At 40.8% G+C, this 15,871-nt stretch overlaps 1 protein-coding gene across 1 annotated transcript in view; it reads left to right on the plus strand.

Annotated features, from left to right (window-relative positions):
- The window catches only part of LOC131907822 (small ribosomal subunit protein eS17-like), a 116,425-nt gene that overhangs the window by 99,808 nt on the left and 746 nt on the right, over positions 1 to 15,871 (plus strand). The window lies entirely within an intron of this gene.

The raw sequence follows: 15,871 nt of genomic DNA on the forward strand, positions 1-15,871 counted from the left end.
CATCACTTCTGAAGAAACCCAGTCAAATTCAGAAAACCACAACAAGAAAGAAAAGTGATGGCCCAGTGTCACTGGGAAGTAGTTTTGAGACTACGAAGATTCCCTAGGAAATATATCAGAATCCAACAACGACCCCAGCCACAGTTTGAGGGCTGCACTAGTTCTTCTTCCAAAGCACATTCTTTTTCACATGCAGCTCATTTCTCTTTCAATACTGCATATTCTCATGGCTTTTTATTGCGGCGAATGTTTAATGCATTTCCCTAATCATGTATACATGCATGAAAGTAGGAAACTTCAGGAAACAGAAGTCCTGTAGGTCTTTGTACAGGGTTGAGGCCTCCTGGGCTTTTCCCTTCCACTTTGGTATGTCTATTGATGTCGTCCTTGTTCAGCTCATGCTTGGACAGTCATATCGATGAGACTTTATGAGTGCAGCTTCTGACATTACTAGGAGACACATCTCACAGCAAACTCCTTGATCTTCTGGCTCTTACAATCTTTTTCCCCTTTCTTCTGCCATGTTGCCTGAGCCTTAAGTGTGGGAGTGTCTCACAGATGTATCCATTGGAACTGGGCTCCACAACTCTGCATTTTGATTGACTGTGGTTTTCTGTAGTCGTTTCTGTCTGTTGCAAGTTTCCTTGATGAGTAGGGAATACTACACTTATCTGTGGGTATAAGGACAAATGTTGAGGTTGTTAAGAATTATGCTGGGCAACTAAGGAATGTTGAGGGCAGGAGAAATTGTCTCACCTAGAGAAGAGCACAACAATCAGTTATCCAATATCAAATGTCAACTGGTCAACCCTGAAAACATACACACATAATATACAGACTAAGCAGATTCTAAGCATATTCTATACAGATATAGGAATATATATACATGTGTATGTATATTCATACAATAACAATTAATGAAAAAGAAACCAAGGATTTGAAGGAGAGCAAAGAGAGGTATATATATGGAAGGCTTTGGAAGGAGAAAAGGGGAGGGGAAACACTGCAATTCTGGTCTCAAAAGTAAATAAATAAACAGAAATCCTCTCGCACTATCTCAGATGAAGGAAGGTTATGGTCAATATATGAACGGAACTGACAAAATTTCACAGGGATAATGCGCCCCCTATGTTCCTTCTCAGGCCCCACAGCTCTGCCCAGAGCTACTCTCCATGTTATACACCATGGTCCTCTGCAAGGCTCTTTCCCCAAGTGAGGCTTTGGATTACAGAATGGCTATCTCACCTGAATAACCTTGAAGTTCCAGGCCAACAACTTACCATCAAGGTTGTGATTTCAGATTCCCAAATCAAGAGTGACTTGAAGATGTCTTTAAGGTGGGTGGTCTCTGTATCCTTAGAAACAGACTAAGCAGGAGACAATATTCTTTTTTTTTTTTTCAATTCTTTCAAGATAAGCTATTTTATTTCATAGTTAGTTAGTTATTTAGTTAGTTATTTAGTTAGTTATTTAGTTAGTTATTTAGTTAGTTGTTATTTATTTTACATCCTAGCTACAGTTTCCCCTCTCCTCCCACTCTCCTCCTCCCCCATCCAATCATCCCTTATTTCTGTTTAGGAAAGGGCAGGTCTCCCATAAATATCAACAAAACATGGCATATCAAGTTACAGTAAGATTAAGCGCTTCCACATGTATTAAGGCTGGGCAAGGTGACCCAGTATCAGAAGTAGGGTCCCAAAACCCAGAAAAAGAGTCAGAGACAGCCCCTGTTCCCACTGCTAAGAGTCCCACAAGAAGACCAAGCTACACAACTGTAACATATACACAGAGTGCCTAGGTCAGTCTGTCAATTCAATCTCTGTGAGCTCCTATGGGCCCAGGTTAATTGATTCTGTAGATTTTCTTATGGTGTCCTTGATTCCTCTGGCTACTACAATTGTTCCTCCCTCTCTTCAACAGGATTCCCCGAGCTTGGCTGAATGTTTGACTATGGATTTCTGCATCTGTTTCCACCAGTTGCTGGGTGAAGCCTCTCTGATGAAGACAGAGATAGACACCAATCTGTGAGTATAGCAGAATATCGTTGGGCATCATTACATTGACTTTTTTTTTCTCTAGTCATGTTTGGTTTTATCCTAGGTCTCAGGGTCATCTATCCTCTGGGTCTTAGTGCTCCAGGAAGTGTCAGGGTTGGGTTCACTCTCCCAGCATGGGTCTCAGGCTGGACCAGTCATTGGTTGAACACTCTCACATTCTCTGTGTTACCCTTACCCCAGCACATCCCACATACCAGACAGGCTATGGGTGGAAGGTCTGTGGCTGGGTTGGTGTCCCAATCCCCCCAATGGTAGTCATGCCTGGTCACAGGAGGTGGTCAATTCAGGGTATGTATCTGCTTTTGCTAGGAAATCCTGCTTAGCTGGGATCATCCTTGTAGATTCCTGGGAGTTTCCCTTACACTAGGTTTCTACCTGACCCTGAAATGACTCCCTTTCCAGTTAGTTCTTTCAGTACTCTCCCACTACAACCAGCCCCACCTGATCCCTCATGTTCCCATCCCCACCTTCCCCCACTCCACCCACAAAATCTCTTCTACTTCTCCTTCCCAGGGAGATCCAAATGATTCCTTGGGTCCTCTTTGTTACCTAGCCTCTCTAGGTCTGTGGATTCCACCATGGTTATCCTTTATTTTACAGATAATATTCACTTATAAATGAGTACGTACCATGTTTGTCTTTCTGGGTCTGGGTTACCTCATTCAGGATGATTTTTTTTTTCTAGTTCCATCCATTTGTCTGAGAATTTCATGATGTCATTGTTTTTATCAGCTGAGTAACACTCTATTGTGTAAATGTACCACACTTTCTTTACCCATTCTTCAGTTGAGGGACATCTAGATTATTTCCAAGTTCTGGCTATTATGAATAAAGTTGCTAGGAACATAGTTGAGCAAGTGTCCTTGTGGCATTAGTGAGCATCCTTTGGATATATACCCAAGAGTATGTAGCTGAGTCTTGAGGTAGATCAATTATCAATTTTCTGAGAAACTGCCATATTAATTTCCTACCAGCACTGGGGGAGTGTTCCCTTTGCTCCACATCCTGTCCACCATGAGCTGTTGCTGGTGTTTTTTATCTTAGCCATTCTGACAGGAATAAGATGGAATCTCAGAGTCATTTTGATTTGCATTTCCCTGATGGATAAAGATGCTGAACAATTCTTTAAGTGTTTCTCAGCCACATGAGACTCTTCTGTTGAGAATTCTCTGTTTAGGTCTGTACCTCATTTTTAAAATTGGATTATTTGGTTTTTTGATGTCTAGTTTCTTGAGTTCTTTATATATTTTGGAAATCAGCCCTCTGTCAGATGTGGGGATGCTGAAAATATTTTCTCATTCTGTAAGCTGCTGTTTTGTCCTATTGATGATGTCCTTTGCCTTACAGAAGCTTTTCAGTTTCATGAGGTCCCATTTATTAACTGTTGATCTTAGTGTCTGTGTGCTATTAGTGTTCTATTCAGGAAGTCGAGGAGACAGTATTCTAATGCTGGCTTTCAACTTGTGCTGTCCAACATAGGTCTAAATAGGTGGAACAACAGAAAAAGATTAAGAGCATGATGGGCTGTGTGCTTTCGACTGTAACAGGATATGGATATGAAGTTCTAATGAGAAGACAGTCAACGCTTTCTGGAAGAAATATTATAATTATGTATATTTAAAATATTAATAATCACATTTATAATGTAAAAATGAACCAGAGAAATTAATTTTGTTAACATATTTTAACTCAACATATGCAAATGCTATTGTTTCAACAGGTAATCAGAATGAAAGGCATTAATGAGATATTTTACATCCTTTTGTAATCAGATCTTTAAACTCAGTGTGGAATTTGTACTTACAGTACATCTTAATTGGTACCCTAAATTTTCATCAGAAAGTTATTCTCTCTGTAAAGCTCATCAAATTTAAAGCTGGACTAGTAGAGCCATACAGCCAGGGTACTCCAACTTAAAGCCTCCAAACAACTGAATTAAGAATCACTTTTTCAAGTTTAGCTATAATTTAATTAATCTAAAACCTCAGTTCTTCAGTTCCACATGTCCAAAGTTCAATAACCATATATGGCGAGGTCTACACTTATACATATTGGTCTAGACTTAGAGCTGGAATATAGCATCTCTTACAAGTGTCCAGATCCAGTACCTGAAGAATTTACCCTAGTACAAATGATCAAAAGTGTATATCTGATAGAAACATATAAGTTAGAACTGCTCAAATTTTATTGATAATAAATCCTTGGGAGTTGCACAAAAGGTTTTTCTCTAACAAAAGGCATCCTTTTAAGTGCATTCAAGAGGCTTGCTGGTTAAAGGGATCCTAGAATGTTTTAGCACACTCACCAAATAAATCATTATTTGTTTGAGACAAGATATTTGCTTATATGAAATTCATTTTAAGTGAAGTAAGGATGCATAGAAAACCAGCTGAAGGCTATTGTACAAGTGAGTGGCCCAGGAAGTCACTTTCCACTCTCAGGAAGCTGAAGTGGGGATTTCATAAATGCTTGACAACCTTAAACAAAAGATCAAAATGGTGTGGTTTCTATTTGTTGAGCTAATATTGGCTTCCCTAAGTATGCTGGTCCCTTGTCTGTTACAAACTGTGCGAGGAACTTTGAGAAAAGGCTGATCAGTGAAGGGGCAGCCTTGAGCATTTTCCAGCAGGTGACACTGTGGTCAAAGGGACTTTAAAAGACTTCATAATTCCACTATTCAAGTTTCTCCAACAATTCCAATCTCTGATGCTTTCATAGCTGTAAATTATGTTATAAAGTTGACCTGTGCACACAGAGGCCATTTTAATGAATGGTTGTGGCAGGGTCCTGTGTTGTTGTTCCCTTTGGGGAAGGGGGCCAAGTAGGCACAGAGTCAAATCACACAGACTCAGGAAGAATGTTGAAACAACAAGCTCAGTTTATTCAGGAAGAAGCAAGCCTTATATACCCTCCATCCCACCCTGGGGGGAGGTCTGATGAATATGCATCTGCTGGTGTGACATGGCTGCCTCTCATTGGTCCAGGTCATCTCCAGATCGTGTTTCAGCTGCTGTTGCTAAGGCCCTTAGGCAGATCCAGGTTGTCTCTCAGAAAGTATCTTTTTTACTTGTTTGGGCCGGCTGGCCCTCAAGCCTGTTAGGGATGAGTCATCCCACAAATGGTGTTATTTAAAGCTTCCTCTTTATCCAACTAAATAAGTATGTGGATGTTTAACATCAGCCAAACAATCGGTCCATTTGTTTATTCATTCATTCATATATTTGTCATTCTGTTACCTGTGGAGTAATGGATTCTATACCAGAGAAGTAGATACACAAAAAGTATATAATAGAGTACAAAAGAGTGAGATAAAGTATTGTAAAAGATAGGGCTGATATCCAGAATATATAAAGAACTCAAGAAATTAGACATCAAAATACCAACAGTCCAGTTTAAAAATGGGCTATAGAGCTAAACAGAGAATTCTCAGCAGAAGAAGCTCAAATGGCTGAAAGACATTTAAGGCATTGCTCAACATCCTTAGTCATCAGGAAAATGCAAATCAAAACGACTGAGATACCATGTTACACCCGTCAGAATGGCTAAGATTAAAAACACTGCAGACAGCTTATGTTGGAGAGGATGTGGAGCAAGGGGAACACTCCTCCACTGTTGGTGGGAATGCAAACTTGTACAGCCACTTTGGAAATCAATATGGCACTTTCTTAGAAAATTGGGAATCAACCTCCCTCAAGACCCAGCTATACCACTCTTGGGCATATACCCAAGGAATGCTCAATCATACCACAAGGACACATGCTCAACTATGTTCATAGCAGCATTATTTGTAATAGCCAGAACATGGAAACAACCTAGATGCCCTTCAACTGAAGAATGGGTAAATAAAATGTGGTACATATACACAATGGAGTACTACTCAGCAGAGAAAAACAATGACATCATGAGGTTTGCAGGCAAATGGATGGAACTAGAAAATATCATCCTGAGTGAGGTAACCCAGACTCTGAAAGACAAACATGGTATGTACTCACTCATAAGTAGATACTAGATGTAAAGCAAAGGATAACCAGACTGCAACTCACAACTCCAGGGAGGTTACCTAGTAAAGAGGACCCTAAGAAAGACACAAGGATTGCCCAGCAACAGAGAAATAGATGAGATCTACATGAGCAAACTGGGGGTGGGGAGTAATGGAGGGCAAGGGTCAGGGGAAAGAGAGCTTAGTGGAGTGGAAGGTCCCAGCTGGATTAGGAGCAGAATGGGAGAATGGAGAGGGAGATACCATGATGAATGAAGACCCCAGAGGAATAGGAAGAAGCAGAGTGCTAGAGAGGTCCCCAGAAATCCACAAAGATACCTCTACTATAGACTACTGGCAATGGTCAAGAGAGTGCCTGAGATGACCTGCTATGGTGATGGGATGGCCAAACACCCTGGCTGTCATGATAGAACTCTCATCCAATGTCTGATGGAAGCAGATGCAGAGATCCATGGCCGAGCCCCAGGTGGAGCTCCAGGAGTCCAATCAGCGAGAAAGAGAGGAGAGATTGTATGAGCGAGAGATATTGAGACCATGATTGGAAAAAAGCACAGGGACAAATAGCCAAACTAGTGGAAATGCATGAACTGTGAACCAATGGCTGAGGAGCCCCCATGGAACTGGACCAGGCCCTCTGGATAAGTGAGACATTTGATTAGCTTGAACTGTTTGGGAGGCCCCCAGGCAATGGATCCGGGACCTGTCCTTGGTGCATGGGCTGGCTTTTTGGAGCCTGGGGCCTATGCTGGGACACTTTGCTCAGCCTTGGTGTAGGGAGGAGGGGACTGGACCTGCCTTGGCTGAGTCTACCAGGCTGGATTGACTCTCCAGGGGAGACCTTGCCTTGGAGGAGGTGGGAGTGGGGGGTGGATTGGGGGGGAGGACTGGGGGGTGGGAGGAGGGAGGATGGGGGAATCCGTGGCTGATATGTGAAATTAAGTTAATTATAAAATAAAAATATTTTTTTAAAAAAGATAGATGTGATTCTACATCAGGAGGATGGAGGAGAAAATTAATGAAGAAGTTATTTTTCACATAAATACTCTGCATATGAGTCCATAAAGCTTGGTAGAAAACCATAGAGACCCAGCTTGACCCAACTACAACCATCTTGAATTGTAACCATGATAATTGCCATAAGTAACCCTGACCTATCTTACCTATAGTTTACCAGCATGCTGCATAAAACAAACTGAGTGGTGTATATAACTTATAAAGTGTATATAACTTTATAACTAAGATCTGATGTCGTCAGTGGCAGCAATGTGCCTGGCATACTTGTTGTCAGCTTGTGCCTGGCATACATGATGTTAGCTGGAGATAAAACAGATATATTCTGGCTTGTTTCAAAGTCATTTTTGTCCTGGCAAAACCACAAGCCCCTTCCTTCTGACAGAAGTCACAGAGATCCACTGAATTAGCTATTGCCCTTGACCTTGCTTCTGTCAGCTAGTCCCTACAGTAGCATGGGTCTCGAATGCCCCCAGAACCATGTGTTGAAAGGTTGGCCCCCAACCCATGGCTGTATTGGGATGTGGTAGAACCTTTAGGAGGTAGACCTCATGGCACGAAATTGAGACACTGGAGGTCTACTGTGGAAGGAGACATGGGGACCCTGGCTCCTCCCAGCTATCATAAAGTCAACAGTTCCCTCTGCCTCAGGACCCCATCACAATGTTCTCCCAGACCACAGACCCAAACACAACGATGCTGTCTGACTGTGGACTGAAAATTCTGAAACCATGAGCCATATAAACCTTCCCTCATTATAAATTGATTGTCTCAAGTATTCGTTACAGTGACAAAAAAGCCAACTAACAATCTACAGTAAATTGTATTCTGTGTGATCCTGGATCTGCCTGTCTCCCTCTGCAGACTCACAGCAGCCTCTACCTATAGCAACCTGCTACTTCACACCAGATACTTCCAGAACATGGTCACCGGAGAAGGGTGAAGAGGTAGGTGTAGGGGGGAATGGAAACTCCTAAAATGGCAACCAATACTTCACAGAAGCCTCTTATCTAGTCTCCCAGCCTAACCTCCACTCCCACTGTGATCTGTTTAACAGTCACGTTGTGGTCTTGTATCTTGTGTAACTGTCAATCAAGTTCCATCACCCTCCAATCTCTAACTTCTATAGTCTCCTAGCATAGCTGGAATGAAATGCAGTGTTTCTGCCATGGTCCCAAGACCTCCTTAATTATGTTAGAGACTTCCTTTGCCCTTCATCCCTCCAGACCATTACATCTGCCACATAGACCTATCTTATGTTCTTTAACCATTCCTGGCAAGTTCCTTTCTCAAGACTCTTGTAAACTGCTTATGAATACCTTACATTTAAAATAAAATCCTGTCACTTTCTGCTGTCTTACTGACACTATGAGTTTCTGCTGTCAACTTGACACAAACCTTATGTAACTAGAGAAAAGGTACGTTAAGCAAAGAATTGCCCGAATCAGATTGGCCTGTGGCCATGTCTGTGCAGTATTTTCCTAATTGATGTAATAAGGCCCAGTCCACTGTGGGCAGTGGCATCCCTATGCTAATGGGCCTGAGATATATGAGAGAGATGGCTGAATTAGGCAGATGGAGCAATCCAGTAAGCAGTGGTCCTCTATAGGCTCTGTTTCAGCTCCTGCCTGAGTTCCTGCTCTAACTTCCCTCCGTGATGGACTGTGACCGAGTTTCACTGGGTCATGGTGTTTATCACAGCAACAGAGGCCAAGCTAGAACTTAACCCTACTTTATTTCTCCACAGAGCACTCAAGGCCAGGACAGGAAAGTATACATGGTTATTTCCCTATAGTAACATGGCCTCTTTACCAGAAAGCAGAGTCGGGGCTCTGACCTATTTTATTCACTACAGTATTACCAGTGCCTGAAGTAGTTCCTACACAAGATGGGCTCCCTGGAATCATTTGTGGAATAAATAGAGAATTTAATGAGGCTGGGGAAATATACATATACTGAGAGATTGTAAGTATCTATCGTAATGTGGCTACTTCATAGAGATGAAAGACAAGGAAAGAGCAGTTAGAAATGAGGACTGACAGGCACTGAGTGACTGGATCCCAAAGAGTCCTATACGCCTAGCAGAGAACCTCAGTTATATTCCAAGGACACTGGGAAGCCAGTGAAGCATTCTATGAAAGGACATGTCACATGTAAATCTGCACATTAAAAGATGATTCAAGCTGCCATACAACTGACTGAACAGGGACTCCAGGTAAAAAAAAGATGCATTAGAGTATTTTTGCCATTACCCCCCACCTGTAAAGTCAAAATAACTATGTTCCTTGTAGGCAATAGTGCTGGTTGATGTGGTAAAAACACATAAAGATCTTAGCATAGCACCTGGCACCTAGGGTACTATCAATCAATGTCACTTACAACCATCCGTGCTAGGGAAGCTTGGAGGAGCAGACCTACATTTCTGCCCTGGCGATGGCACGGAAAGCGGTGTCTTTGATCCCAACAGGCACTTTAGAAGGTAGAACTCATTTCTGAGATCAGAGAATAAATTCTATTTGGGGAAAAGTGTAGTTTGAAATAGCTGTGGCAGAGCCGGTTGAGATCTGTGATACGCAGCTGCTATAATGGTCTAAAACTCAGGAGGGAAGCTTAAAGCAAAAATATAGATTCAGAGGCATCCCTTCCCTTATAATCAATTGTCCAGGTCCCTTGCAAGCCAAGCACTGACCAAAGTAAAAACCTTAAGAAAAAAATCATCTCAGATAGCTGAGATAGCCGATAAAGAAAGAAGCCGCTTGGGAGTCCAAGCCCCTTGGCAAGCCTCGGCAATGTTCACATAACTCCCTTTGCAGCACCGTGGACATGAAGAAGAGTTCCGTAGGCTTGTGGACTTTTACCACAGCCTCCTTCTCCAGTTTCTTATGTTCCCCTGCAAGGGGAAGCTAAATGAGTTCCAGGATTCTAAATATTATAGCTGAGAAATCTCTTAGCTTTGACAACATTTTTTTCCTGAGCTTAGTGAATTTTAGACGCAGTCTTCTACTCTTAACCTGCTTCAAGTGTCTGAGGATGAATGTGAGTGTGAGGAACAGTGGAAAATGCCAGTGCACATCCATTTGTCAAGTTTCCAGAGGTATCAGAACAGCAAGAGACCGATGACTTTTCAGCTGAAGCAGGAAAAATTGGCTTGAGGGTCACATTCAAACACTCAACTTTAGAACCATGGGCATGGAAAAGTCTTGATATACATTCATTCACCCATTCATTTATTCATTTAACAGGACCTAATATAAGTACCAAGTACTATGCTAAATACAAAGAAAGAAAGAGTGAACAAGAATACTTTGCGGTTTTTTTGTGGCTTGTTTTCTGTTTCCCAGAACCTTGGCTGATGTCTAAAATATAAAGGAAGACACCTTGGTTCTCATTCATCCATTGGCAGATGAATGGTTTGCTTTCAGGATGGAGGCAATTTCTCTACTGAATTTGCCTCTTCCCAGTGACCCTAATTTGTATAAAGTTGACAAGAAACTAACCTGCGTATCTGAGAGACTTGTAAAAATACAGTGATTGACTCCATTCTAAGGACTTCTGGTACAGCTACCCTGGATGGAGGACCAACAATCTGGCATTCTAAAAAGAACCCAGGAAGGCTGATGGTGTTGGTCTGGGTCCACTCTGAACTGTCTTAGATGAACATTCACCTACTTTCCTCTTCTGGATAAGGAGTCCTCTACGTTTCAGGATAACCATCCCAAGAAAAATCTGGAACAAACAGAACTATTTCTTGCATTTTCTTCATTTTCTTTAATTTTTGTTGTGTATAGTGTATGCACGTGTGTGTGAATATAGGGGAACATGCACATATCTGTAAGTGAGCAGAGAAAGCTCAGGTGTCCTCTCACTGAACTTCAGCTTACCTGTTTGGCTACACAGGCTAGCTAATGAGCTCCAGGGATCCTACTGTCTCTGCCCCCCAGCCTTAGGGTTATAAGAATTTCTGTGGTGATATTTTATTTGTGTTGAAATGTGGTGATATTTTATTTATATGTTAATAAATAAAGTTTGCCTGGAGATCAGAGGAAATAGCAAGCCATTTTAAGTAAACACAAAAGTCAGGCAGTGGTAGCACATGACCTTAATCGATCACTTGGTAGGTAGGGTCTCTGTGTGTTTAAGGCCACACTAGGGAACAGAGCCAAGTGTGGTGACACATGCCTTTAATCCCAGTACCAACCATAGAGACCTGGAGGTCTGTACAGACAGACAATGACAAGGAAGTGATGTAGCTGGGTTAAGAGCCAACGAGAGGGCAGAAAAGCAAGGCAATAAAGGCGCAGGTAAACAGGAAGTAGCTTACTTCGGAAGCTGCCGCATGGTGAGGTAAGGTTAGCTGGTGGCTATTCCTATTTCCCTGATCTCTATGGCTTTCACCCCTATATTTGGCTCCATGTTTTTTATTTAATAAGACCACTTAGAAATTCGTCTACAATGTTCCACCACACCCAGCCTTTTATATGGTGCTGGGAATCTGAACTCAGGTCCTCAAGCTTTTGTAGTAAGTGCTTTACATACTAGGCTATCCCGTCAACCCTCCCTTCCAATATTTTTTTTTTTTTTTTTTTTTTTTTTTTAGTTTTTCGAGACAGGGTTTCTCTGTGTAGCTTTGCGCCTTTCCTGGATCTTGCTCTGCAGACCAGGCTGGCCTTGAACTCACAAAGATCCACCTGCCTCTGCCTCCCAAGTGCTGGGATTAAAGGCGTTCGCCACTACCGCCCGGCCCAATATTCTTAATATGATATTTAGCCGTTCATACTTTAAATAACTGCTAAGTTTTTAAAATACAGAAGCAACCTAAATGTCTGATTTCAAATATTAGTCTGCATGGTTTCAAAACTGTATTGGATGTGTCCCTGAGCCAACATATTAAGATCAATGTGAGGATATAGAGTTAATAATTATCACACACTAAAGTGCCAGCAAGTACTAGGTAAGCAGTGGTAAATGCTAGCAGCTAAGCATTATTATTTTACATATGATTCATGTAATTAGTTGCTTTATGGTTTTCATACAAAAAAGGGTAAACTCAACAACAATCAAAATCTGTGTCCTAACTCATCAAATTTATAGGACTGCACAGTATGCATTTGAGAGAGAAACCACATTTCTAATCTCATTTTTTTTCACTTTTGTTTAGGACTCAACAAATTTTGTTTAGGACTCAACGTATTTCATTTTATTTTATTGTAATAAATTATTATGATTCTCTGTATGCCATTTTAAATGCTTTGTTAAACAATGTTAATCCTTTGTGTAAATAAATAGTTCTTCATTCATGTACATAGCCCCTCCATGAATACTTAGTATTTCAGGTTTGATATCTCAGAATCCCTATTTCTTCAGGACCCAGCTTGTTAGTGCCCTGTCTTACCAAGCACCATTAGAATACAGCCTCTTCTTCTTGCCATGTGCAATAAATGATATCCACACATAAAAATGCAGTCATTACACTTGTTCTCTCAGTCAACTTTCTATCCTATTAGTTTGCATAATAATAAAGATTAGATCCTATGAAATCAATCTGCTGCAAATTTTGCTCCCTGCTATAGTTCACAAGTTTAATTTCTCCCAAAGCCTCATGAGTGAATAGCTTATTCCCCAGGACAGGGATATTACTAGAATTATGTGGAACTTTTAAGAACGAGACCCAGTAAAAGGTTTTGAGTTTATTGAAAGTATGTCTGAAAGCTGCTGTGGGGCCTCAGGCTCCTTCTTTCTCTGTCTTTGCTTCCTGGCCATGAGGTGAGCAGCTGGGCTTCCACCTGTGTCCCAGTCATGGGATGCTGTCTCACCCAGACCTAAAACAATAAGGCAACCAATGAATCATGAGCTGATAGCTTCAGAATTACAAACCAAAAGATTCTTTTCTTTTTCTAAGTTGATCATCTCAGGTCGTTTGCTACAATGATTAATGGCTAACACACTACCTTTCTATCATGAAAATGGTTTTGGACAGAACAGAATTATTAAATTTTTTCAATATTTTTGCTAACTACTTGAGGATTTCATTCACTCTATTTTGATCATATTCACCTCTCCCAATTCCTCTCAGATCAACCCCACCTTCATGTTGCGTTCACTCATTCAAAAATGCAATTGAATGCCTTGTATATGACATGCAGTGTGCAGGACATTAAGAAAGTGATGTTATGGGCTGGAGAGATGGCTCAGCTGTTAAAGGCTAGGCTCACAACCAAAAATATAAGAAAGTGATGTTATTCAAAACTAATCTTTCAGGAACTTAGGACATAGTAAACAAGCTCATAAATAAACAGGGTTTTGTCATACTACAAGATACATGTTATAAATACTAAAAGACAACCCCAATGACATCTGTTGTACGTCTGCTACACGCCAAGCACAATTCTGTGCATATAGTGCAATGACACTTTTTACTCTCATACATGCACCACCATGTCACTGCATTACTAATTCAGAAAACTGAAGCCTGGAGACTCCAAGGTCATATTATAAGAGGCAGGTGCAAACCTTTACTTAGGAGCCACATTCTAAATGTCTCTGTGATGCTATTTTTCTATAACTGATTATGAAGGAGAATTGGGGGTGGAAATTTTGAGGGAATCTTTGGACCTAGTGATACAAAAAGGTGGGGGAAATAATTAACAAGAAAAGAGAAGGGCAGGACCTCTAACAGAGAAGACTAAGTATCAGAATGAGGTAGGACTCTGGCATGGAACCATGGGTTGAGAGAAGGCTGAGTAAGCAGCCTGAAGTAATGTGGTAATGACCCATAGAGCCATTGGAGGGTGGCCACTGTAGCAAATTGCAGTGCCAGCCCTCGGGAGACCAACAGCCCCACACAAGAAGCAGTTTTATGTAAGGATCAAAATCAGTGCTTTCTATAGACAATTCATCATCAGAGCTGGAACTGTGAGATTTAAAGCCTGAAGAGGCATAGTTGTTGGGAAACATAATAGATTTTGCAGACAGATATTGTTTAAGAATTCTGTATCTACTGGCATCCTGTTCATTAATGTGAAAATGATATATTCAATTCATTAATTATTTTTCATAGCTAGATCAGAGTCCTGCTTACATTACCTATTGCTATCTAGGAAACTACTACAAAATCTAGTAGCATAAAATAATCACTAGCTATGGGGCTCACAGCTTTTCAAGTTAGCATTACAGTGAGTTAAGAATAGCTTCATCAGCTGAAGACAGCTAGGATGGCTTGACTGGGACCATGTATGGGGGATATTGGTTCTGTATTCTAATAAAATCCCTAGACTCTGTCTCCCATTGCATCAGTTAGGAATGAAATTTCTAAGACAGCTTCTTTATTTAGCCATCTACACCTAGCTAGACTAGTTGGAATAGCCAAAACTTTCTGCATTTCTTTCTTCTTATACCCTCTTCACACAGCTAGCTTGGACTCCCTGAAAGCATGGTGGACTTAGAGCAGTCAGACCCATTGCATGGCATCTGGCTTCCCCTAGATCAGAGTTCCAAGATATGAGTTAAAGTATAAGCGAAGCATCACTTCTGCCATATCCTGTTGACCAACCCAATGTCACAGTCAGCAAAGATTCAAGTGGAGGGAACACACATGTCTTTTTCCAATGTTGGAGGACTTCAAAGAATTTGTGGATAAGTTCTTTCATAACAGAGCCCTTCCTACAATCCAACTGAAACACTGTGCTTGCCTCACCATGACATTTAAACTGAATTGTAACATAGAGTTATGACCAAGACATTATCACAAAATTCTCAATAAATATTGTCTAACAGAAGAATTAGTGAAAACTATGAAGATGCATCTTATGTTTTAGATACATCCATGGGTTTGAGGAAAACAGAAAGAAGTAGCCCAGACATATCACCTGAATTAAGTCACAAACATTTTACTAAGGTACCAAGATATGTGCATATATTTACAACTTCATAATAGTCATACTGTATATGTATAACTTTTGTAATTGTATAACCCTATGATCAGCCAACAATAATTGTATTACATTGATTAGTGCATAGCACTTACTGAGTTTGCCACTCCAACAAGCCCTTCACAAGAATTACCTTTGCACATAAGTTGAGATCCATAAAGCCTATTAAGTGCTAAATTGTGCTCATAGGGTAAAATACCAACATACTGTGCCCCAGAATGTAACTGCATTTAGAGAAAGGACCATTAAAGAGGTATGTAAGTTAAAATAAAAACATCATAGTGAGAGAGACCTAACTCTATTTATTGGCTTCCTTATATGATAAAGATATCAAGAAAAGACAGGCAAAAATGGAAGTCTATGGAAAGACAAAAGGAGAGAATGTCCATCTGTAAATCAAAGAGAAAAACCTCATTGGAACTCAGCCCAGACAACACCTTGACCTCTTAATGTCTAGCTTCAAGAATTATGAGAAAATACATTTATATTATTTAAGGCACCTAGTCTATGGTGCTTTGTTATGCATTTTCAACTAACATGGTGCCCTAGGAACTATGGGCAATAATGCCCTCCAACAGCAACTTAGGGAAGTTGCCTAACTCTCGCTCATAAGCCTTGAAGGAAGAGTTGTGGTTCTTTCCCAGAAGCACGGGACTGGAAAGAGCTCACAGCAGCAACAAAGCCATCTCAACAGATCTTCTAGAACAGAAGAAAGAAGAAAACAATCAAGCATAGGACCAACCACACTCCCCCCAAGAAATATCAAGAAAGATACAAAGTCCTGAAAATAAATACAATCAGATACAGAGTTGTTTTATTTGCCTAGGAATGGAGGGCTTAAAGGCTCCAGGATAAATATAAGACATTAAGGGTGT

This window comes from Peromyscus eremicus, chromosome 4 (assembly GCF_949786415.1).
Source record: "Peromyscus eremicus chromosome 4, PerEre_H2_v1, whole genome shotgun sequence".
In the NCBI taxonomy this organism is placed as follows: Eukaryota; Metazoa; Chordata; class Mammalia; order Rodentia; family Cricetidae; genus Peromyscus; species Peromyscus eremicus.